We start from the raw sequence: 26,387 nt of genomic DNA on the forward strand, positions 1-26,387 counted from the left end.
TGTCCCTTTAAAAAGACATCAATTTCACAATCTCCATACAAACCATAACATAACAGAGGGGACTATCTCCCATAATCTGGAAACCCAGTACTTACTCTTACCAGCAGACCACCAGTGCAGAAGGCCCTCAACTGATCCAGGGATTGCGCAAACCTGATCCCTCCATTTTACCATTTGAGACCATCACTTCCAAACCGGTGGACAAAACAGGAGCACATGATCCAAGGATTCCATCTTAGCTTGACAAAAGACACACATTATATTTGCTGATGCATCTCACACTCCAATCCTTTGAAGGAAGGTTGAAGTCTTAACTTTGCCTCTCCAAGCCAACCAGCAAAATAACTGCACTTTTAGCAGAGCTAAGCAAACCCACACCCCTTTAGGTACAACCTAGCCAAGCCTTTTTGCTGCATCCCACCATCTTCTCACAGAAGAGACTGAAAACTTCCCTGAACTGTTTGCTAGCCAAGAACAAGAATCAACACAATCAGAACTAACCATTGGAGATGTTTCCAGCAAACCCATCAATCTTTGTAACTCCTCAGCTTTCCAAACTAATAGCTGTCTTCTAAACCTAAGCTGCCACACCCCTAAGTTACTTTTCTTGGCACTGATTTGCTAAAGGGTTTCCTTTTTCTCAGTGGATAAAATGTATAGTTTGGGGAATTGAACTTGCAGACCTCTGTTGTTAAGCCATGTATCATGCCAGAACATGATTCTCCCTCCATTTCCAACCTTAATTCTAAAATGGTCACCATAGAACTCACTCAATTGTTGGTTTACTGAGAGGAGCTGCACAATATCCAGCCATATTGTGGACATCCCACCTGAAAGACTCATAGCTGGAACCCAACCTCCACTAGTCCGACCATACCTTGAGCAAACCACAGCTTTCCACAGAGTTGTATCTTCATTACCATACCTCCACCACCGCTTTAATAACAAGCATTCATTCACCTCACCTAAATCTTTCACACCCAAACCTCCTTGACTTTTGTTTTTGGTGACCTCTTTCTATTTGACCAAGTACACTTTCCTTTTATTATCATTCCGTCCCCACAGAAAAGATGACTGTAACTTGACTAAGGATTTAGCAACACCCTTAGGCATTCTAAAAAGAGAAAGGAAATAGGTTGGCAAGTAAGCAAGGACTAATTTGATCAAAGTCAACCTCCCAGCATAAGATAGTAATTTCCTCTTCCAAAAAGAAAGTTTTTTCTTCACCTTCTCCACTACTGGGTTCCATGTGCTCTGCCTCTTAGGATTAGCCCCTAAAGGTAGACCTAAGAAAGAGAATGGCAATTTCTTAGTCAAGCAATTCAAAATCTTCGCAAAATTCTTAGATTGATCATCTTGGAAGCCCACTCCACAAACTACACTTTTATGATAATTGATTCTTAACCCAGACATCACCTCGAAACACCTCAACACCCTTTTTATGTTCAGAATATTTTCATTATCACTTTCACATAATATAATAATGTCATCTGCAAATTGAAGATGTGAGACACTCACATCATTGGAACCAACAAAAGCCACAAGATGATGCTTGATAATGATGTACTTTCTTCAAACACTTGCTTAACCCAGACATCACCTCGAAACACCTCAACACCCTTAGGCATTCTTAACCCAGTTGTCCCCAATTATTTTAACTAGTGTTTCTCCAGTGACTAGTGTTTTCCATTGTATTGCCCCAGATTTTACAAACTCTATTGCTTCCGAGGGAGAAGAAGAGACTCACTCTTTGCCAATTGATGAACCAACTCTCCAACCTATCTTGGCTCCAAATCCTCTTCGGTTTGGTTCAACAGCTCCATCCTCATCAATGGTCACTCCGAAGAAACGCTCCCCTAAACTAGAGCCAGAACTTTCCAATGGTGGTAAGAGACCTAGACTCATTCCCTATTCTCAAATGGATTCTCCTCCAGGTATTTTAGATCTTTGTGATTTTTCCTTTAGTTTTGATTCTGGTTCCTTGTCTTTCTCTTTGTCCCCTCAGCTCTTATCTTGGTTCCCTTCCTCTTTTCCTATCCCCTTGCATCTAACTAGGGTTTCGGTTGTTGTCCCACAACAATGCCACTTAGCCCAATGAAAATTGTCAAATGGAACTGTAGGGGTTTGGGTCAGCCCTTAACAGTTCGAGCCATTTTTAAACTGATCCGCTCTTATGCTCCTGATCTAATTTTCTTATGGAAACAAAATTTGATTTGATTTCTGTGCAATCTAAGTTTTCTAAATCTGGATTTTTTCATTGTTTTGGAGTTGATCCCATTGAGCTTAGTGGTGGTCTTTGGGTAGGTTGGACGTCTCATCTCAAACTCTCTTGTCTTGTGTCCTCTCCCAATTTTATTCTTGCTAAAATCTTAGATGAAGTAGGTTTCTCTTGGCATATTGGTTTCGTGTATGGTCATCCCAATTTGGTTTATAGATCCCAAGTCTGGTCTTTTATCTCCTCTCATATCCAGAGGTTTTCCAGTCCTTTGTTCTTGTGTGGGGACTTTAACCAAGTCCTCTCTTATGAGGATAAATGGGGGGCTAATGCCTTTTCTATTCTAGGAAGCTCCATTTTTAGATCTTTTTTGGATAATTGTGGCCTTTTGGAACTTAAAAATTGTGGCCCCTGGTTTACTTGGACTAACAACAGAGATACTGAGGCTTGCACTTTTGAAAGGCTTGATAGGGCTTGGTGTAATCAAGCTTGGTTAGCTTTATTTCCTAGAGCCTTTATGGTCAGTCATGGTATTTTTCGGTCTGATCATGCTCCCATCTCCATTAATACGAGACCACCTTTGTATAGTTTCCATAGACCTTTGTATTTTGATGTTTGGTGGCTTCACCACTCTTCCTCCTTTGAAATCATCCAATTCATTTGGTATCTACCTATTCATGGTTCTCCCTTGTTGTGTTGTTCAATACCTTAAAATCATGAATAATGTTCTCTCTAAATGGGGTAAAGATAGGAATGTTTCATTCTCTTCTCAACTTGCTCTAGTTCAATCTCAGCTTTCTTGTGTTCAAAATAATCTTTCTGCTTCTTCCCTTGAGTTAGAAAAATCTCTTCGAGCTAAGTTGGATTTTCTGTGGAATTGTGAAGAAACTTTTTGGGCTCAACGGGCTAAAGTGCATTGGTTAGCTTTGGGGGATAAAAACACAAAAAAATTTCATTCAATGACAAGAGTAAGGAGGTCTAAAAATCACATTTGGCATATAAATTCTCCTTCTGGCTTGGTCATTCATGATGAAAAGGAAATCAAAAATATTTTCTTTGTCTATTTCCAAGGTTTCTACTCTTCTAGTGTTGATCCCTCTGATCAATAGTTTTCTTCTATAAATGTCCAATCATCCTTGTCTCCTGTCCAAATTGATTTTCTAAACAAACCTTTCGCAGCTTGTGAGATAAAGGATGCTATTTTTCAAATGGGCCATCTCAAAGCACCTGGTCTTGATGGCACACCACCTATCTTTTTTCAAAAATGTTGGCACATGGTATCTGTCCCCATTACCACTGTAGTGCTCTCTTTTCTCAATTTTGGGCATATACTTAGGGAGGTTAATCGAACTTTCATCAGTCTTATTCCCAAAGTACAGAATCCGGAATCAGTTGATCAATATCGTCTTATTAGCCTTTGCAATGTTTTGTGTAAAATCATTTCTAAAGTACTTGCTAATAGGCTCAAAATGATTATTAACTCTCTAGTCTCACAATTTCAAAATGGTTTTGTTCCGGGGCGAGTCATTGCTGATAACATTTCCATGGCTCAAGAGCTTACTAATTTTGTGAGAACCAAAAAACTTTCCAAAACTTTTTATAGCACTCTAAAACTTGATATGAGCAAAGTTTTTGATAGAATCAACTGGTTTTTTTCTTGCGAAAGTTCTTACAACTTTTGGCTTTCCTCCTAATTTCACTCATCATGCAGTGTGTCACTGCAGTTTCATACTCCATTTTAGTTAATGGTGCATTCACTTCTAACTTTGTGCCTAAGTAGGGGCTTAGACAAAGGGACCCTCTTTCACCTTATCTTTTCATTCTTTGTGTGGAGGTTTTCTTCTCTCTTCTTGTGTCTGCTCAAACTTCTAAACAAATTGAAGGTGTTCAAATATCCAGGAATGCACGATCTATTTGTCACCTTCTCTTTGTAGATGACAGCTTCCTCTTCTTTAAAATCACCCCCCATGCAAGCCAAAATTTGAAAAAGATTTTAGACACTTATTGTCAACTTTCTGGTCAAGTCATCAATCTTCACAGATCTAATCTTTGTGTCAGCCCCAATACACCTTATACCCTACAACAATCTTTATCTCAATAACTAGGTCTAAATTTGGCTGTTAATTTCGGAAAGTATTTGGGGATTGAGCTTGATATAGTGTCTAAAAAGAAGGAGATTTTTCATCATCTCATTGAAAGAGTAAGGCCCAAATGCCTAGGTTGGATATATTTTCTTCTTAATAAAGCAGGTACTCACTCTTGTCAAATCAGTGTTGGTTCCCATATGGATTTATTACCATTCCATTTATCGTTTTCCCAAATATGTTTGTAAAAAAATCTCTTCCATTATCCCAAACTTTATTTGGACTGGTCATCCAAATAACAGGTCAATCTATTGGCTAAGTCGGGAAGTAATTTGTCCGCCTTTATCCACTGGAGGCCTTGGATTAAGAGTCATCTCTCTCTTCAACCAAGCACTCTTAGCTAAACAAAGCTGGAGAATCTTAATGTGTCCGGATTCTCTTTTCTCATTATTCTTCCAAGCTAAATATTGCCAATCTTCTTCTTTCCTTTCTGTTCACATGGCTTCCTCCAGTTCTTGGTGCTGGAGAAGTATTATTTTTGGAAGAGAAGCCTTGAAAAAAGGTATTCATTGGCAAATTGGGAATGGGAAGGACATCTCTTTATGGCATGATCCTTGGCTGCCCTTATGTTGTCCTGTTACCCTCTCCTCTTTGATTGCCTCAGAGAATAATCTATTGCTTGACAATCTTTGGGTTTCAGACCTCATAAATCAGGATCTTCACCAATGGAACTCAACACTTTTATCAACCTCACTTCCTCCTTCCATTGTACAATTGATACAAACAATCCCTCTTTCCAGTTTTGGATTTCCTGATAGACTTATTTGGAGTCCTTCTTCTTCGAGTGAATTTTCAGTAAGGTCTGTCTATCACCTTTTAGCACATTTTAAGTCTACAACCTATTTTATTCTGGAACAAATTTCTAGAGGTGATGTCATTCAAACTTGTTTTAGGCACACTTCTTCTCTTAGCAAAGTGATTCATCCTGCTTGGCCTCAATTTACCTGAAAGCAGCTTTGGTCCCTACCTCTACCCTTCAAGATTTGGGTTTTTATATGGCAACTTTGCCATGATAGACTTCCTGTGAAGCAAAATTTGGTCATTAAAGGCTTCCATGACAATTTAGCCTGCCCCCTCTATCATTCTGGCTTTGAATCTACCACTCACTTGTTTCTAAGTTGTGAATTTGTCCAACAAGTGTGGTTTGGTTCTTCTTTGGGTTTATACACATCCTCCAACAGTGCCACTCTTGTATCCTTTTGGTTGGGTTCTTGGTTTTCACATCTTAACCTTTCAAATAATGATGACCTTGAGCTCTTGTTTCAGATTATTGCTATCCTTTGGGCTATTTGGAAGGTTAGGAGACAATGTGTGTTTAGTGGCAAGAATTTCTCACCTCTACAAGTTTTATTCTTAACTAAAGACGTATTCTCTCTCTTAAAATCTAAAGAATTTCTTAGCTACTCTTCTTTTTCTTCTTCTTCTTCTTCTTCTTCTAGGATCCTCAATATTCAAAGCTCTTCTATCAATTCTATATCATTGACAACCCCTGATTCTTCCTCCAATTCCTCCCCTTTCTATCTTTTTAATCCTTCACAAAACAGTTGTGATTACAACCCTCTCCCTGTGGACCTTCTTTGTACTCATGTGGGTAATTCATCTCCTTCAAGCATGGGTATTGGCATGGTTGCCCTCCTTAACAATGTACCAGGGTGGGCTCATTATTTAAATCTTTGCACATAAATGCTCATGATGCTCCAGCTGCATCGATTTTGTATGTTCTCAAGTGGGCTAGGGACAATAATTACTATCATGTTAATGTCTTTACTGATGCCAAATTTTTGTTTGAACAGCTGAAGGGAACTAAGGACATTGAATCAAGCTTGGCACCAAAGATTTTTTATATTTGTTTTGTTGCGCAGAATCTTTACTCTTGTAAAATTTCCTTAGCATGTACAAATTATCTTAATTTTGCTAGGAGATTGGCACGTTTTGCTGCATTTTCTCGTATCTCGGCTTATGGAGATGCGCACTTTCCTTTCGACAATGGTTAAGCAGTCAGAAATATTTTGCTTTCTTTTGATTTCCTTGTCAGCTTGTAACCATAATCAGTTAGTTGCTAGTATGATATGTGGATTGCTATGTACTATTCTACATTTTAATTGAAGTTTTTATTTCTGTCAAAAAAAAAAAAAAATTGTCAGATATTGGCACATAAAAATATATGGCTACTATGATTGTTTATACTTTTTGAATTCACATGTGTTTTGGTTTTTTTTTTTTTAAATGATTACATCTACACTATATATATATATACAGGTACATACTGTATAATATAGACAAATACAGAATAATAGGAAATAAAAATTGTAAATTATGAAATTTATCATAAAAGTGTTCTCTTTCAATTGAATTTTAAAATAGTTTAGTAAATTTTCTTTTTGAAAGTCATAAAACATGGAATAATTACGTAACAATTTTTTTTTAATTTTTTAAAATTAAAAAATAATTAAGAAATTAGATACGAGATTTTGAAATTGTGGTAAGTCTTTTGTTATAAATAGATATAAATATAGATAAATTTTTCTAAAATATTTTATTATTTTTTTATTTTGTGTGTAAAGAGTTTTTTTTTTTTTTTTGTGGTGAGAATAAGAGATTTGAAAATTTATTCTTAAAAAAAAAATTGAATATGAAAAGATAGAAATACATTTGCATAAGAAATCAAATTTTGAATATTTGAAATTTGACTTCTTTATTTTCTTATTATGATGAATTACTTCCTATATTTAAAAGCAAAACAAATATGTATTTTGAAAAGTATTTAGTTTTGGTGTCAATTTTCTGAATTCAATTTTCTAAAAATTAAGTTTTTTGTTTTTTCTTTATTTTTTGTTTTTAGTGAATATTTTCAAAATTTTAAGCAATTTTTTTTTAATATTTTTTAGATGTACTTTACTTAGATATAACTAAAACGTAAAATGTTTGTTAAAAAATATTTTAAAAAATCAATAAATATACAAGAATACAAAAAATGTACTGAATTCTCATTTTTTTTTTATATTTTTGGTATTTACTGAATTTTCTAAAGATTTTTTTCACAAATATTATACTTTTTAAGTGTATTTATGTTAGGTGTATCTAAAAATTAAAAAAATTGCTTAGAATATTAAAAAAATTCAGTAAAAACAAAAAAATACGAAAAAAAATTTTAATTTTTTGAAAAGCGAATCATGAAAATCCAAACCAAACAAACTCATTAGTATATTTTCCTTTTAAAAACCATAAATCATGGACTAATTGGAGTTTTATTTTGGGTGAAGTATCAATAAATCTTAAAATGTAATCTTGTAAACTGTTTAATCCTTTTCTTTTCTTTTTTTTCTTTCTGTTATGAATTCAAAAGTCCCATTAAAGTAGAAATTACACAAAATAATAATCACTTACACATTTTGGTTTAATTTTTTTTCTTATGAACCAAAAAATCCATTAAAGTAGAAATTACACAAAATGATAGTCAGTTACACGTTGGTTTAATTATTAAAGATAAAAGTGAGTTTCTCCAAATATGAAATTACTCATTTGGGCAATCTACGCTATAGTGGTTTTAGATTTTTCCTCATTCTGAAACAAATATCATATTACGAATAAAAACGTAACATTCTAATAACTTAACATTCCAATGTAACATACTAAAAAACTCTTTAATATACTTTTTCCAAACATAACAACGTAACCCTCCAAAAAAACTTCTTAGTGTACTTTTTCAAATCGTAGCACTCTAATATAATACACAAAAAAAATTCTTAGTGTACTTTTCAAACCGTAACACTCCATATAACACACAAAAAATTTTCTTAATGTATTTTTCTTAAACATAATACTCTAATTAATGTAATCCCAAACATATTGCGTTTAATCACTAATCTTAGAATAAAGAAATCTACATATATACACTTTTATTTTTATTTTTTGATTGGTAAATATTAGTTGTTAGTTGTTAGATTAACACTTATGGGAGAAAATCTTCCTACCCTTAACAACATACCTAAGTACTTACACTCTATTAATTCAAGCCTCCTAAAGAAAATTGAACCCATAACCCCTTTGACTAAGCCTTATGAAAGAGTCCTATCCAAAGAACTATTTAGTAAAACAAAATATGGCGATCCCGATTTTGCCCCGACCTTCATTGTGTCCCAGACTTGGGTTCCGTGGTCGAATGTTGTATCCATGTCTTGTTTTTCCCCTTTGACTCTTTGTATTTGAGTTTTGGAACTTGTTGGGCGTGTTTGGAACAGGTTGGTTGTTGATCGGTTTAGATTGTTGTTACCCAGGTTTTGGCCTCTTCGCTTGAGCGAGGCTTCTTGCGCTCGAATAAGCCTTGTGTAATTTGCTTCTTCGCTCGAGAAAGGTTTCTTGCGCTCGAGCGAGGTTTGAGGGTTTTCAGGTTTTTCTCCCAAATGCAGTTTTTCTGGAAAGGAGAAGTTTTTCGCTCGAGCGAGCCTGGTGAAATTGCTTCTTCACTTGAGCAAGACTTCTTGCACTCGAGCGTGAGTGTGCGTCTGTGGCAGACCTGAAGCTTTGCATTCTACACTCAAACGATACTTCTTGCGCTCGAGCGAGGTCACTATTGTGTTTGGTCGCTTAAGCGACGACTCCTTTGCTCGAGTGAGGACTGCGTATATCAATTCGCAGCGGAGCTTCTCTGCATCACTTTTGTATCTCTTTCACCCAAAACCCTAGCCCGGCTCCTTCTCTCTCTAAAATACTCTCTCTCTATATAAATATACCTTGATTTGGGGGTCTCTCAACCCTAGTCCCTTTGTTAAAAAGGTAGAGTAACTCATAGGCTTCCATTTGATCCAAGAAACTTTGAGTTTTTTCAAGTTTCTCTTTCTTTCTTTTTGAGCTCTACATTTGAGGTAGGGATATTCTACTCTTTAATATGAGTTTTAACCAAGGTGTTTGTCATTTTGTATAAATAGTAGGATTTGGGAAGATATGGGTGAAGTTAAGGTTTGGATTTGAAATTTTGAACGAGGGATTTTCTATATTTGACTCCATATATGTATGTGAGGTCTTAAATATGATGTTATATGGGAATAAGTGGTGAGATTGAGCCTTGGGGTTGGTATTGGAAAAATGGGGAGTTTTTCCCTAATATGAGTTAAATAAATTTTTGTATAAATAATGCAATTGATTTGAAAAATATGAAATTAGAAGGAGTTGTAAATGGAAGGTGTAGTTGGATTTGATAAATCACTCACCTATGGAAAATTTGGTAAATTATCTGTTTGATAGATTTGTTTATCTGTTTAGAAATATCTGTTTTTGGCCATAGGTGGAGAATAGCTGTAATTGTTGTAAAAACTGTATGAGGACTAGATAAATTGAAACTAGTCATATGAATTATGTCATTGAATATGACGGTTTGATTAAATTGTTGAATATGTGATTTGATTAGTCATTGTATATGACAACGCTTTTAAATACATTGTATATGTATCATAGTTCGGGAGGAAATAAGGGATGTACTCCATTGTTTGGGAGGAGATAGGTGATGGACTCCATTGATAATTAAGTTGGCCGGAGTGTCCAAGGTGAAAGTCCCGAAATCTTATATACATATGAGTGCCGGTTCCCTCAGATGTGATTCCGTAAAATGGCAAGAAAATGAAAGTGTTTGAGTAATGGTTGTTATTAAAGTGTTAATAAATGAGTTGTAGTCTCGTTTTGAATTGTTTAAATTACAATGAACCATATCAATGAATTGATTTGGATAAATGAATAGAAATGCATTGAAACATAGATGTCGATATTGACTAGTCATGGAAAGGGGTGTAAGTTTGTTTGCAAGTATTGAACATTTATCTGATGCTGAAATCTTAGTTAATTCTTATATATTGTTTAGCATATCTCTACTGGGTTTTGACTCACCCTACTTGGAAAACCATTTTCAAGTACAGGTGACATGCCGCCTCCAAGGACATAGCTTGGGAGGTTTAAGGGCTGGAGGCTCTATTTTTGTTATTTTGTTTTGTGTTTGTATGTTTTCTTCTAAGCCGAAAGCTTTAATTGTAAAGAGCTTATGACTCTCTTTTGTTATAACCAAGTTGTCTCTTAGAAAGATGTAAGCTCGTAGGGCATTTATTTTGTTGTTAATAATTAGTATTACATGCTGTAATTTCAGAATGAATATTTATGAAAGTGTAATGCATGTGATCTCTTTTGTAATATAAACTCTGATGAATAAAAGTAAATATATTTCCTATTATGTTTATAAATCTCTTGGGATAGATTATCCTCTTTATTTTGAGGGCGTTACACAAAAAGTGGCAAAATTTGTGTTGATTTGACAAGTATAGAAATTTGGAAATTTTACGATTTTTTACCTAACAAAAATGATAATGAAAATAACAAAAGACAAAATGGTGACGTGTGATGGTATTTTTGAAGCGAAGAATATTTTATTAGGTAATTTCTTGCCACTAGTGAGAATGCCTTGCGCGCAAATGGGTGCCCATAGTGAATAAGTTTGTAAATTTATTTGTGAGATTTGAAATTGACTAATTAATCAAATATAGGAGCCTGTTTGGTAATTATTTTATTTTTAATTTTCAGTTTATATTTATAAAAGATTAAAAAAATAGTCATAAATTGATAATTTTTTTGGTTTATAAATGGTTGTCTCAGTTTGTTAATTTGAGGAAAAATCATAAACTCACAAAATGAGTTTATGTTGGTTTTTAAACAAAAATTTAAAAATTTGACTAATAAATTTTTTTTTCAATTATTTTTTTTTCAAATTATTTTTTTCAATTAATTTTTTCCCAATTTTTTTTTTCAATTAATTTTTTTCAAATAATTTTTTTTAATTAATTTTTTTTCAATTATAATGTGTATGATCTCATTGTCATAAATAATAAATATATATATATATATAAATATTTTAGATCTGAACAAACATAATTTTTTTTTTTATCTTTTTAAAATTTTTCAAACATTTTATTCAAACCAAATGCATTTGTTGTTTATGTTTTTCTAAAAATAAACAAAAATTAGTTTATAAAATTTTTATAAATATAAACAAAAAACGTAAACGTTACCAAATACTACTGTAGTTTATTTAATTTTTTTTTTGGCTTAAAAAATCCATATCTTTATAGTCTTTTAAACATTCAAAATTTACACAATTCAATAAATAAATAAATAAAATAAAATAGTTAAGCATTGTTCACTTTTCAAAATCTAAGGCGGTACAACTAATTTTTTTAATATAAAATAAAATTTAAAAAAAAAAAATATATATATATATATATATATATATCTTTACTTCACTGCAGCTCCCTCCAAAATCTCAAGTTTAACTTTATTTTTTATATATATATAAATCTATTGCATAGCTCTTTTCTTCTTTATTTATATGCCATAATACAAATTAAAAAAAAATTGTTGACCACCATGACTCTCCTAAGGATTTAGTTCCAAGAAGAGATCATAGGTTCAACTCTTCCTATAAGAGAATTGAATTAGGTGGCAATCACTTCATATTCTCATAAGTGTTAATCTAATTATTAACAAATAACTTTTATAAATAAAAAAAAATATTACAAATTAAAAATTTCTATGATATTATCTAACCATACTATCAATTTAAAACTACCAAGTTATTATTTATGATTTATTTGAACGTTGTTAAAAACTAAAAATTGTTGTTGACTTTCAACAAATCTGACTTAAGCTTAACCTCGAACAAATCCTTACTAATAAGTTTAAATTATTTTTTATATTTTAATAAGTTTTATGGGTGACATAATTATCAAAATATTACTAATAATAATAGGGTGAAATGCGTATTAATATTCATATTTACAATGTTAATGTGAATATTCACAGTATCAAATTTATTTAATGTGAATATTCACATTACTAAATTACTAAGGGTTCAAAAAAAAATTTAAAAAATAAAATTATTCTTAAAATATTTTAAATATGATAATTATAATTTTGTAAATCAAATATCCAAAATAATAAAATTTAATAAAATATAAAAATATCTTATGAACTAATTGATATACAAATAAAAAAAAATTTCAATAAATTCCCCATCTAGTATTGCCTCAGAATTCATTGAATATATATTTAAAACATTTAAAAAGTACTTATTCTAATCTTTTTTTTCTTTGTAAATATTTACTTGTGAAAACCCCCAATTAGCGGGGCCGAAAGTTTCCTCTTTATATATAGGGATGGATGGAAATAATAGGTTAGGTTTTTTTGATAATCGGCAGACAGCGCAATCAAACTAAAACCCCATGGCTGTGGCTCTGCGTTTTGTTCTTTAGCCTCTGTTTGGCAAGATGGTTTTCAGGTTTTTTTGGCTATTTTAGCCACAAAAAACAAAATAGGCTATTTTAACCATAACAAACAAAATATCACATCCAACCTATAATCATTACATTCTTCTCTCACAAAAAAAGTCAAAAAAGCTAAAAAGCCAAAAAGCCCTTCCCAAACCAAGCTTTTTAGCCCAGGCTAAAATAGCCAAAAAAACCAAAAAGCCAAAAAGCCAACCTACTTCCCAAACCAAGCCTTAGAGGCTTTTAAAATTTTATTTAGGTGAGATTATTTTTTATTTGGATCACATCATTTTATTGGTCACATCACTTTTTATTTGAGTCATATTACTTTTCTATCAAATTTCAAATATTTTTGTAAGAAGCCAAAACCCAAACAACCCCTTAGCGTAATGATTGTTTGATTATGCTGAACTCCAACTTTTGGTATATATATATATATATAGCAAATAGAAGAGAAACATGTCTTCCACCTTGCTAAACATAATGTGAATTGAGACATTGTAACCTTGCCCTCTTTAAAAGAGATTCAAGTTATCTGCATTTGATAACACCTTCATATCCCTCCAGTGGCAACTCTGACAATATTTAGAGACCGGGTCACCTCACATGTTAAAGTTCTGAAGATAGTACTGTATAGTAGGTATCAGTCTATGGGTGGGCGCTGGCTTCCTTGTACAAACTTTAGTGGCAACTATTCATCATTATGTGGTGGGATATTGAATATTGGTCAGTCAAACCCACTTTTACTGAGCTTTTTTCTGGATAATTCACAGATAGTTGTGGGGAATGGGTGTAGAGTTCATTTTTGGGATGATCATTGGATGGGGAATTATTGTATCAAGAGTGATTTTCCTAGGCTCTATTTATCATCTAAGAAGGATTTATCTTTGAGCATGATGATTGAAAGGAGAAGGAACTCAGCTAGTTGGAACCTCAATTTCAGAAGGCCTTTATTTGCTTGGGAGTCCGAGGAGTTGGCAAGATTATACTCTGTTATGAATCAAGTGGAGTTGATGACTTTAAGTAGGGAGGATCATTTGAAGTGGATGGCATGTCAATCAGGTCAGTGTAGTGTCTCTTCCCTCTATAATCTGTTAGTTTCTAAAAATTCTGTGCTAGTTACTAAGCTACTGTGGAATAATGTGGCTCCACCAAAAGCCCAATTCCTTAGTTGGTTGGCTTGGAATTGGAGATTGAAGACTGTTGGGTTTTTACATCGCATTGGTGTGCTGAATCACAATACTTCAGTCAATTTTGTATTCTGTGGTCAAGCCGTGGAAATAGTAAACCACGTTTTTCTTTGCTGTCCTGTTGTTTGGAAAGTGTGGCCATGCCTTATGAATTGGTGGGGGTTGTACTAGGTAATACCTGATAATGTTAATGGGCTCCTGTAGTGGTGGAGGGGTAATAAATGAAGAAATTTTGAAAATAAAATTTGGAAGGCCATCCCGATGGCTGTCATGTGGTCATTATGGAAAAGTAGAAATGATGTGATCTTTAACGGGAGAATCTTCCAGTTGATTGAATTATGCGAATTGATTAAGGTGAGAATTGCCTTTTGGGTTAAATCTCTGTCAAAGGAGCCTCCGTATTCAGTTCAGGATATTATTATTAACTTGTAGCATATCAGAGATATCGGTTGCTAGACATTGTATCTGTATGTTGAGGGTGTGGGTGTTCTGCAGGGTAAGTATGTAGCTGTCTGTCTGTGCATTGTTATGGTTTGGGAGTGTGATTTTGGTAACGAGGGAGAGAAAAAGAGAGGGACTGAAAGTTGGTGTTATTATATTATGTTTCAGTGTAATTACAAGAGAGCAAGCTCCCTCTCTTTATAGAGAGGAGAGGGAGACAATTAGCATCGGATGCCTGGAATTTACTAAAGCTAAAGTGAAGTTCTCTTCTTTACAGCTACACATGGAGCCTTTACAGATGCAAGGTTACAGCTATACATAGTGGGGGATATATTATATGTATATTATATGTTAACAGCCCCCCGCAAACTCAAGGAGGGTAGGCATCGACCAAGTTGAGTTTGGAAACAAGATCACGAAAGCGCCCAGGAGAATGAGCCTTGGTGAAGATATCAGCAGGTTGATCGGCAGAAGCAATTGAGAGAAGATGAACAGTACCACGTGTAACATGTTGTCGAATGAAATGGCAATCAATCTCAATATGCTTGGTGCGATCATGGAAAACATCATTGTGAGCAATCTGAATAGCACTCTGATTGTCACAATAAAGAGTGGTAGCGCCAGAAGAGGAAATACCCATATCAGTGAGGAGCCAGCGAAACCAGAGAAGTTCCTGAGTAGTATCGGCAAGAGCTCGGTATTCAGCTTCGGTGCTAGAACGGGCAGTGAGGGATTGTTTTTTGCTACGCCAAGTAAGAAGAGAATCCCCTAAGAAGAAACAGAAGCCCGTGGTGGAGCGTCGATCCGTAGGATCCCCAGCCCAATCAGCATCAGAGAAGGCACGCAGTTCCAGAGATGAGGAAGCAGAGTAGTGAAGGCCATGGAACAGGGTGCCTTTGATGTACCGAAGGATGTGAAGGAGAGCAGTATAGTGGGGAGTGTGAGGAGCCGACATGTACTGACTAACAATGTGAACAGCATAGGCAATGTCAGGACGAGTTACTGTGAGATAGACAAGACTGCCGACGAGCTGACGATAGAGAGTAGCATCAGGGAGGAGAGCCCCGTCGAGAGGAGTGAGACGAATCTGAGGATCAACTGGAGTAGATGTAGTTTTGCAATCAGTAAGACCAGCACGAGCCAGAAGATCGGATGCATATTTGGCCTGAGATAAGTAAGAGCCAGTAGGATCATGAGAGACTTCAAGGCCTAAAAAGTAGTTGAGAGTACCAAGGTCCTTCATCTCAAACTGTCGGTGGAGAAAGCGTTTGAGGTGGAGAATACCAGCTGCATCATTACCAGTGATAATCATATCATCCACATACAGAAGGAGAAGAGTGGTACCATGAGGAGTAGTCCGGATAAAAAGAGCAGAGTCATAGGAGCTGGAGGTGAACCCAAAGTCATGAATGGTAGAACTGAACTTAGCAAACCAGGCACGGGGTGCTTGCTTGAGGCCATAGAGGGCACGCTGTAGTTTGCAAACCTTATGAGGGGGAAAAGTAGACCCAGGGGGAGGTTGCATGTAGACCTCCTCAAGAAGATTACCATTGAGGAAGGCATTTTTGACATCCATTTGAAAAAGCTCCTAGTGGCGAGCAGCAGCAACAGCCAGTAAACTGCGAACAGAGGTAAGCCGAGCAACAGGAGCGAAGGTTTCCTCATAATCAATCCCATATTCCTGGTTGAAACCCTTGGCAACAAGACGAGCTTTGTAGCGTTCAATCGAGCCATCAGAATGAGTCTTGATTTTGTAAACCCATTTGCAGCCAATCGCAGTTTTGCCAGGAGGAAGGTCAACAAGATCCCAAGTATGAGTTTTGTCCAAAGCCTGAAGTTCATCAGTCATAGCTTGCTGCCAAAGAGGATTAGTACAAGCCTCACGATAGGAGGTAGGTTCATAAGTAGAAACGGCAGCAGACCCAACAATATAATCACGAAGGTGGATAGGAGGTTGAGTTACCCGGTGTGGTCGACCCGTAGGAGGATCGGTGGGAGGAAGAACCAGTGGAGAAGGAGGTGGTGCAGGGAGAGGTGGACCTTCAGGGAGAGCAGTCTGGTGGGGAGCAGGAGTGAGCAAGGGCGTCTCAATGACGGAGGGACCTGTATCAAAATCATCAGAGAAGAGATCGATGGAAGGATTAGTAAACAGTACATTAGTGGAAAGTGCAGGTAAGTGAAATGAGGATAGGGAGGAAAACATTTGGTGCTCCCAAAAAACTACATGGCGGGAGATACGAAGACGTTTAGAGAGAGGGTCCCAACAGCGAAAGCCTTTATGTTCAATTCCATACCCAAGAAAGCAACAAAGACGAGAACGCGGTTCAAGCTTGGTGCGTTCATGAGATTGAAGGAGAACAAAGCAGGCAGAGCCAAAAACCCGAAGATTAGCATAGGGAGGGGGAGTGCCATGCAGACGTTCAAATGGAGTTTGATTATGGATGACAGGGGAAGGAGCACAATTGATAGTGTAGACAGCAGTGAGGGCAGCTTCCCCCCAAAAGTTTTCAGGGCAGGAAGAAGAAAGAAGGAGAGCGCGAGTAGTGTCAAGAATATGCCTATGTTTCCGTTCAGCACGGCCATTTTGCTGGGACGTGCCAGCACAGGAACGATGAGGCAGTGTACCATGACTCTGAAGAAAAGAAAGGAAATCTGAATCCCGATATTCCATAGCATTGTCGGAGCGAAAAAGTTTGATGGTTTTAGAAAATTGGGTGTGGATCATTTGGGCAAATCGATAATAAAGAGTTTTGAGGTCAGACCGAGTTTTCATGAGAAAAATCCAGGTAAACCGTGAAAAATCATCAATGAAAACAACAAAATAACGAGATCCCCCCATAGTAGTGGTAGGGGAAGGGCCCCAAATATCCGAATGTATAAGATCAAAAGGTGCACAGGAAACAGAAGTACTTTTATTGAATGATAAAGCAGGTTGTTTGGCAAGTTGACAGGGTATACAATCGAAAGTATCTGGAATTACATGACCCAATTGTCCACTAGAAACCAAAGACTTTAAGCGAGTAATAGAAATATGTCCTAAGCGACAATGCCAAAGCTGAAAAGGAGATAATGAGGAAGCAGAGGCAGGAGCAGCAATCTGAGGAGAGGCAGGAACATGAAGGTAAATGAGCTCATAGAGACGTCCATGCTTACGGCCGATCCCAATAGTCTGCCTCGTCTGAGGGTCCTGCACCAAACAATGAGTAGCAGAAAAGGTGACAGTTAGACCAAGTTCACATAATTGACCAATAGAGATAAGGTTTAAAGTGAGAGCAGGGATATGATAAACTTGAGGTAAAGTTAAGGAAGATGTGGAAACAGTACCAAGATGACGGACAGTCATGAGAGAACCATCAGCAGTTTGAATTGAGGGAATATGAGGAGAGGAAGAGATAGAAGAAAATATAGTTGAACTGGAGGTCATATGATTACAACAGGCAGAATCAAAATACCAAGAAGAGTTACCTGGAATTACAGACAAAGCAGTAGGAGGAGGTGTACCAGAAGGGGAGAGAAGGTGTTTGAACATGGCCTCGACATCTGTTGGAGAAAAGAGAGGCGTAGACGGAGCCGGAGACTCAGAAAAACCCTCAGCGGCAGCAGCAGCAGTGGCGGTGTGAGGAAACTGATTCCCAGGATGAGATTGGTTCCTGGAACGATGAAAGCCCCCCCGAGAAGAACCACCGCGAGAAGAGTGGTTGTTGGAGGATGAGCGGGATGGATGGCGAAGACAATCCTGTTGCAGATGACCAGGACTAAGTTTGTTGCAATATCGGCAGGTTCTGACTGGGCAATTGACCAGGAGATGTGTGGAAGGAAGGCCCCGATTCTGACAGTAGAGACAGGCAGTGGTCCGCTGGGGGAATGATGGTTGGAACGGGGGAGTGGCAAGAACAGAGTCCACATGATGAGGTTGGAGAGTACCAAGACGAGTCTCTTCTGATAGCAACTCAGAAATAGCTTGTTCCAGAGTGGGCAAGGGATGGCGATGAAGAAGAGAGGCACGTACAGGCTCAAAAGATGAAGTGAGAGCCATAAGAAAGTGCACCAACCTTTGCTGATTACGATAAGCAGTAAATAAAACAGCATCTTCTTGGTGAGGCCAAGTTGGTTCAGAAAGAGCAAGCTGGTCCCAAACGGAGTACATTTGAGAGAGGAAGTCATTGATGGACTGACTAGATTCTTGGCGCATCCGATGAAGTTGGCTCTGAAGTTGCTATTGATGAGCAAGACCAGTAGTCTGGTAGCGTTCTTTCAAAAAATCCCAGATATCTTTGGCAGGAGTGGTGACAGAGTCAAGCTGAAAGCGGCCAAACTGAAGACTGATAGAGGTAACAGACGTATTTCGAAACCAGGTAATGATTTGGTAATTCTTACTGTCCCATTCCTCAAGGCGATCTTCATATGTAGGAGTAGCAGGGGAAATAGTGGTTTCAGCAGTGTCTTTGACCGGTTGGGTGATGTCCCCGGTGATAATTCGCCAGAGCTTCTTTCCTTTGAGGAAGGAAGACATGGCTTGGGCCCATAGAACATAGTTGGAACCATCCAAAATAACGGAAATAGGATGGGAGGCATCAGGACGATCCATAATAATAGTGGAGGAGGGCTAAATGGATAGGGAGAGACCTGTAGGAGCAAAATTAGGTAAAACAGAGTGTACCAGTGAGTCCGGAAGGTCGAAAATAGCTAGGAAAGGTGGGCTGTGCAAGGATGATGTCAGCAGGGTGGAAAATGAGGTCAGCGGCGCACGTTAGCAGGAAGGGCGTGCGGCGCACGGTAGCAGAGGGGACTGGCAGCGTATGTTAGCAGAATGGCGCACGCGGGTGCACAATAGCGGAACGGCGCACGCGCGGCTCACGGTAGTCGAACGGCGCACGCTGGTGCACGGTAGCAGGTACGGCGCACGACAGGGCAGGATGGAAGGCGCGTAGCAGCGCGTGTGAGAGTGGCAACAGAAGCAGAGACGCGCCGAGAGAAGAAGCGGCGCGTGAGAGCGCGTGAAGGCTTGTTTGGTGATGGGCTTGGTGCCGTTGGGATCGTAGGGAAATTCCGAGCTGTTTGGTATAGTCCACTGTGTACGGAACTAAGACCTAAAATTGAGGGATGTCAGAATTGTGTTTCTAAGCTCTGATACCATGTGATTTTGGTAACGAGGGAGAGAAAAAGAGAGGGACTGAAAGTTGGTGTTATTATATTATGTTTCAGTGTAATTACAAGAGAGCAAGCTCCCTCTCTTTATAGAGAGGAGAGGGAGACAATTAGCATCGGATGCCTGGAATTTACTAAAGCTAAAGTGAAGTTCTCTTCTTTACAGCTACACATGGAGCCTTTACAGATGCAAGGTTACAGCTATACATAGTGGGGGATATATTATATGTATATTATATGTTAACAGGGAGTATTGCTGTTGTCTGTTCGAAGTATGCTGGTTTTGTGATTTCAAGACCTGTATGTAGAGACTCGTAGGTTGTGGGTGTTGAACCGAACTGTATTTGTTGTTTTATAAGGTCTGCTGGTTGCATATGATATCTTTCCTTTGGCTTGGACCTCCAATTACAAGCACATGCTCTTTTTATGTCTCTGTAATGTTAGCAGAGGATGCATTGGTGGAGGTTGATATGGTTTTGAGCTTGGGAGTGAGGCTGCTGTGCCTATGAGTAGGGTGAGCTGCAGTGGAGGTTAACACATTGATGGTCAAGTATAAATATGAAGGACAAGGTAATGGAGGAATTTGTGACACAGGGGAATTGAATTGCTGTTGTATTTGAGGCTGCTGTATTTGTAAGCTTTGTTGTGGGCTTTGTTATTCTGTCTTCTTCCTCTCTTCTTTTTGGTTGCTCTTCATTGGTTCCCATCGGAGAGGTGCAGGTTCAGCTGTTGTTGAGCTCATTGATTCTGGTGCTGGGATTAAGGTGTTGCTGATGCAAATATGTTGTTGAAGCTGTTGTATTGCTGTTGTTTTCTCCAGCAATGTTGCTGTATTAGTGCACTGCTGATGGAGTGTTGTTTATTTATCTCGTTTTGGTCGTTTTGATTGATTTCTCACCAATCTTGGGTTGTGCTAGCATATGATTGTGCTTCCTTTACGATGCCAACCTAATTTGAATTGTTGAGGTTAGCTACGATGCTCTGTGCATTTCCCCGCTTTGTTGGTGTAAACTTTGCGTGTATATTGTTTTTATCAATAAAGCTTTTTGTTGATCAAAAAAAAAAAAAAAAACATGTTGAAGTTCTACAAATTGACAAGAAATAAAGAAAATTACACTAAACAACTTTTAGGTGTTGTTTGTAAACTTAACTTTGAGGTTTTTTTTTTTTAAATTAAAAAAAAAGCCAAAAAGCGATAAATAAAAAATAAAGAAAAAGAGGTCAAAATGTAAATAAATAAAAAAACAATAAAAAAATTTCAAAATCCAAACAAGATTTTATACTTCTCAGACTTTAAGTAGAATAAATTACAAATATATTATACTATTGTCTTAACAAAAAATAACATACTTTTACAATTTCATTTGATGAGGTTTTATTTTTTAAATTTGTAGCATAATAACTTTATTGTCAAGAATGTCAAACACATTTTCTTACATATATGTAATCAAGAAATTATTCATTTATTGAAATTAAATTATATGGTGGGGTATTTTAATTTTTTAATGAGGCTAAATCATTTTTAAAAAAACATTAGTAATATAAATCTATATATTTTTTGTAAGTGTTTCTAATTGGTTGATAGGGGGATGGGACCCCATCAACCTACAGGTAGCGTCGCCCCTGTATCCCCGCCTTTGTTACATACCTTTTTATTTGGCTCGTCTCTCTCAAGCAAAGTTTTTAAAAGGCGAATGCATAATTCAAGGTGTTTTACCTCTCGATATGCATTTCAAATTTCAAATTTTTATATTTAGTAAATAAAATTTAATATTTTAAAATAGTAAAAAAAATTAAAATTGAAAAATTAAATATACAACTATAAATACTTTTCTCCTCAAGACAGCAAATGCTTCTTTGCAAAGAAGGAAACCTACCTTTATTGAAAGTCAATTGACATTCTTAGCTTTGGTGATTGATCTTCTCCCTTGTGCTTTTAACTTTGTGTGTGCTTGTTTTTTATTGGTCATTAACTTAATTTTTCCTACAAAATATAATTGCAAAAGATATTCCTTTTTATTTTTATTATTATTTTTATTTTATTTTATTTTATTTTATTTTGTATAAGCTCTCTACTAGACTAAGTTTAACAAGAACTTAAGACAAGTTTTTCCGTATGCCTACCCCTTGCATGCTTGTATAGTGGTAGAGCAAAAGCCAGAAATTCAATGTAGCAAGGGCACATATTAATCGCAATATTGATTTTTTTTTTATTTCTTCCGCATTGAGAAACAGTGAAATATTATTAGACTTGTTATACATTTTTTTTAAATATTAATATTGCAATTATTATGCGGACGTGGTTTATAAGTTATCAATCAACAACTCAATTCTATTAACCAACAATAGGGAGAAACAACCTACTTACTCTACAATCGACAAGTCCAATCCTATCAGCTCAACAAAGAGCCCCACAATGGAAAGAAACAACCAACTAAACAAACCCCATATTGGGAATGAAATTATCAATTGATTCAATTCTCATTCTTGGCCTCTCAGTTAAGAATCAATATGAATGTCCAAAAGAATCAAATAAGACACTTCCAAAGTTGTGCATAATTTAAGGAGGGACACTATTGTAATTTTATGAGGGATAAATAAGAAATAATATTTATATATAAGGTTATTAGTATAATAGTAGTGCTCGGATCCCATAAAATTTCCTAGACAAAAAACCAAGAAAACACATTGGAGGGATGCGACTCAATTCAAATGCAAGCCCCATTATACATAATTAAATCTACACTACAATATTCATGGTAAAAATTTGGGTACTTTTTTCCTATACCTTAGTTTCTATTAGTATAATTATTAAAAATTTAATGTGGGCACGTGGTCCCCCAGGCCTTAGCTAGGTTTATTCATGTGCTTATGCACAAAAGTCATACATGGTGCACCTAAGATGCATACCTCATATTGTGATGTGCATACCTTCGGGGAATATAGCCTAAAAATGAAAGTCCTGATGTGTTTTGCCTTAAGCCTGCCCTCGAGGCTCAACTCAGCTCGGTAAAGCCTTTTGAAAGTTTGCTCTTAAGAGTCAAGATACAATAACCGTAGCTAGTATCTATATAGATCATTTGCACATACAGAGTACTCAAAAAAAAGTATAAAAACAAGGGAAAATTACAAATTAGTTGTGCCTTCATAAAAGATTTACAAATTCACAAAAAAGTTTAGAGTAATGATATACAAACAAAAAATTCATACATAGTGATGTGGCTCATTGTAGACCTTTCACTTCAAAACAAAATACCATTGAAGATGAATTTATTTACAATAATAGCATTGCCAATGCCACATCATTATTGTTATGTTTTTTCTGTATGAATATAATTTTCCAAAAGTTTATAATTTTAAAAATATAGAAAGAGAACCAAGACAAAAAGAGAGACTCGTATCACACTGCTATAAGGTTTAAGACCTTACAAATGCTAAATTGAAAGAGTTACATATACATAGGAAAATGCTCAATTGAAAGAGTTACATATACATAGGAAAATGCTCAATTGAAAGAGTTACATATATATATAGAAATAAACTTTTATCCATTTTTATGACATATTTTTGACTTCTATTTTTTTTATTTAATTATTTATCCTTTCTAGTTTCTTCACGAAACTCTCTGCCTTTTTTTAAAAAAAAATTTATTAACAATGTCAATAGCAGCTTTTCTTTATATTCTCTTACTTATCCATGTGACAAAGATATAATATTACATTTAATGAATATAACTAGAATGCTCTAGTTAGATCACATAGGTAAAAAGCTCATAATTTTAATATTAAAATATATTGTGCATTGCATTATGGATTAACATATCTCCACTTATTTTAATATTGAAAATATAGTAAACATCATGAAGGTATGTTATGCACTAAATCTCCACTAGTGTAACTTTGATCTCCATTCTAGAGTTAGTAGTATGCTCTATATTGAACTATAACTGCTAAAAGAAAATATATAGTTAAAATATCATTGCTTAGAACAAACTGACTCACCTTTAAAAATAAATGATTTATATTTTATTTTTCATCCATTTTTATCACATGTTTTTTCCTCCTATTCTTTTATTACATTATTTATCCTCTCTAGTTCCTTTGTGGAACTCTCTTCTTATTTTTTAATTTTATTGGCTATGGCGGATTTTACTTATCCATGTGACAAAGATGTAAAATATATATTTAATGAATGTGAATAAAATGCTCCAGTTAGATCACATGGGTAAAAAGTAAATAATTTTAATATTAAAATATGTTGTGCATTGCATTATGCATGGACACTTCTTATGTTTGTTGCGGTTATTGGATATGATTGATAAATGCTGGGCATCTTTTCTTGTAGAATACACAGCTTGAGTTTGTGAGATTGCTGTACATTGTTTTGTGTTACTTTGGAGGCAATTGACATTGGTGTGTAGAAAACGTATTTTGTAAAAATTTTGAGAAATGCTAGCAATAATTGCAGATTGAAGTTTGAATCATTTTAGCTTGTTCCTAACAAGATTGAAACGTAATTGGCAAGCCAAGTAACCATTTTACAACTCTGTAAAGTCTCACTTTGATCGAAGTCTTATACACATTTAGAAAGATTGCACAACAATTATTTCTTGATATACCATATCTACATGTGTGTTACTTTAGTTGCGACTGACTTTTGTTTTAGTTATACATTATTACATTTGTGAATGGAAACTGAATTAGAGATGTCATTCATTCCTAACATTTGGTAGGTTGTTTAACAAATTATAGCTTTTCTTCTTTTGATTATTTATTTATTTGTTGATGATTGGGTGTTCGAACAAACTTACATGCACCTCAACTGATCCGGGACCCACGCAAAGCACCCTCTCCAAGTGAATCGGGCAAATCTCAGGCGTGGCCCCAAGGAATTAAAAGCACCTAGTTTTAGTTGAACCTAAGGTCTGGAGGGAGCACACTCCTTGCCCCAAGTTGCATCCATTAGGCTAACCCCTTGGGGTTTCTTCTTTTGATTTATTGGTAGCTTTGTATAAAATGACTATCACTCACCCCATCTCCACAGATGGGACACTTTTTGTTGTTATATATCTATATACGTCTTTGTTTGTTTGTTTTTTATTTTGATTTTTTAATAATCAATTAAAGGATTGTGTTATCACATAAGTTTGGCCCTGTAGCCAAAATTTGGCTTTCTAATATTATCATTTTTGTATGGATTTATCACATTTGTATGAAAGTTCTTTTGCCATATCTTTTTCTTGGGCTATTTTTTTATCTTGAATTTATCAATGCAAGTGCTTATTAGTTTTGTCTTTGTATTATGTAGTGTTACAAATACCCCAGACGCGCTTCTCTATTTAAGTCATCTTGCCTTAATCTTATAGGCCACATCCGCATCAATCTCCCCTGCTGTTGTGATAATTGAACCTAAATAACGAAAATGTCCACTCTTAGGCAGTTCTTGATTCTCAATCTTCACTTCTCCTCTGCTTTCATTGTTATTATTACTAAATTTACACTCTATGTACTTTGTCTTAGTTCTACTTATCCAGAATCCTTTAAATTCAAGTGATTTTCTCCAAATCTCCAACTTTGTGTTAACTCCTTCTCTAGTCTCATCAATTAAAAAGATATCATCTGTAAAAAGCATACACCATGGCACATCATCCTAAATATTTCTCGCCAACTCGTCCATAACTAACACAAAAAGATAAGGACTTAAGGTAGATCCTTAGTGTAACCCTACAGTGATAAGAAATTCATTTGTCTCTCCAATAGGCGATCTAACAGTGGTCACAACCCTTTCATACATGTCCCTAATCACATCAATGTAACCTTTTGTCACCTCTTTCTTCTCTAACACCCACCATATTATATCCCGAGACACTCTATCATATGTTTTCTCAAGGTTGATAAACACTATATGAATGTCTCTTTTCTTTTCTCTATACTTTTCTATTACTTTTTTCAACAGATTGATCGCTTCCATTGTTGACCTGCCAAGCATAAACCTAAATTGATTCTCTGACACCACTGTTATATCTTGTAATCGGCGTACCATTACCCTCTCCCACACTTTCATTACATGACACATTAGTTTTATTCCTCTATAGTTGTTGCAATTTTGAACATCTCCTTTATTTTTATAGATTGATACTAAAATACTCTTCCTCCACTCATCTGGCATGTTCCTAGTCAACAAAATTTTGCTAAACAGACTAGTTAACCAAGCAATCCCTTTTTACCCAAACACTTCCAAGCTTCAATAGGGATATCATCGGGTCCTAAAGCTTTATTTAATTTCATCTTCTTAAATACGATCTCCACTTCAAAGTTCCTAATCTTGCGATAGAACCTATAGTCTTAGTTTATCGTATTACTGGTTATTTCTTCCCCTATTGACGTAAACTCCATATTCCTCATTTAATGGTTTCTCAAAATAGTTCTTCTATCTCTCCTTAATCTCTTCATTCTTCACCAATACCTTAGAATCCTCACTCTTGATGCACTTAACTTGATTAAAATCTCTTGTTTTCCTTCCCCGTATCTTAGCAAGTTTGTATATCCTCTTCTCTCCCTTCTTACTATCTAGTCTAGTGTATAGGTTATCATAAGCTTTCAACTTAGCCTCTCTTATTACTTTTTTGACCTCCTTATTAGCCAATCTATAACTCTTAAGGTTTTCATCAATTCTATCATTCTGCCACTTTTTAAAGCACTCTTTTTGCCTTAACTACCGTTTGAACCTCTTCCCTCCACCACCAAGTTTCCCTAGAGTTGGGTCTCGTTCCTTTCGACTCTCCAAGCATTTCCCTTTAGATTCTACTTATATAATTGGCCATCGAGTTTCACATAGTATTAGCATCATCTTCCAAGTCCTGAACACTTTTCTTATCCATTCTTTTCTTAAATATTTCTAATGTATCACTTGTTAGGTCCTACTATCTCGTCCTACGATGCCTACC

At 35.8% G+C, this 26,387-nt stretch overlaps 1 long non-coding RNA gene across 1 annotated transcript; it reads left to right on the forward strand.

The window, feature by feature from the left end:
* The first annotated feature begins 1,220 nt into the window (after positions 1–1,220).
* Positions 1,221–6,522, forward strand: LOC114308479 (uncharacterized). Its single transcript, XR_014333764.1, has 2 exons — positions 1,221–6,073; positions 6,153–6,522. It is a non-coding gene; the product is annotated as an uncharacterized LOC114308479 (long non-coding RNA).
* Positions 6,523–26,387: the final 19,865 nt, after the last annotated feature.

Source organism: Camellia sinensis, chromosome 6 (assembly GCF_055761805.1).
Source record: "Camellia sinensis isolate YWXY chromosome 6, ASM5576180v1, whole genome shotgun sequence".
Taxonomy (NCBI): Eukaryota; Viridiplantae; Streptophyta; class Magnoliopsida; order Ericales; family Theaceae; genus Camellia; species Camellia sinensis.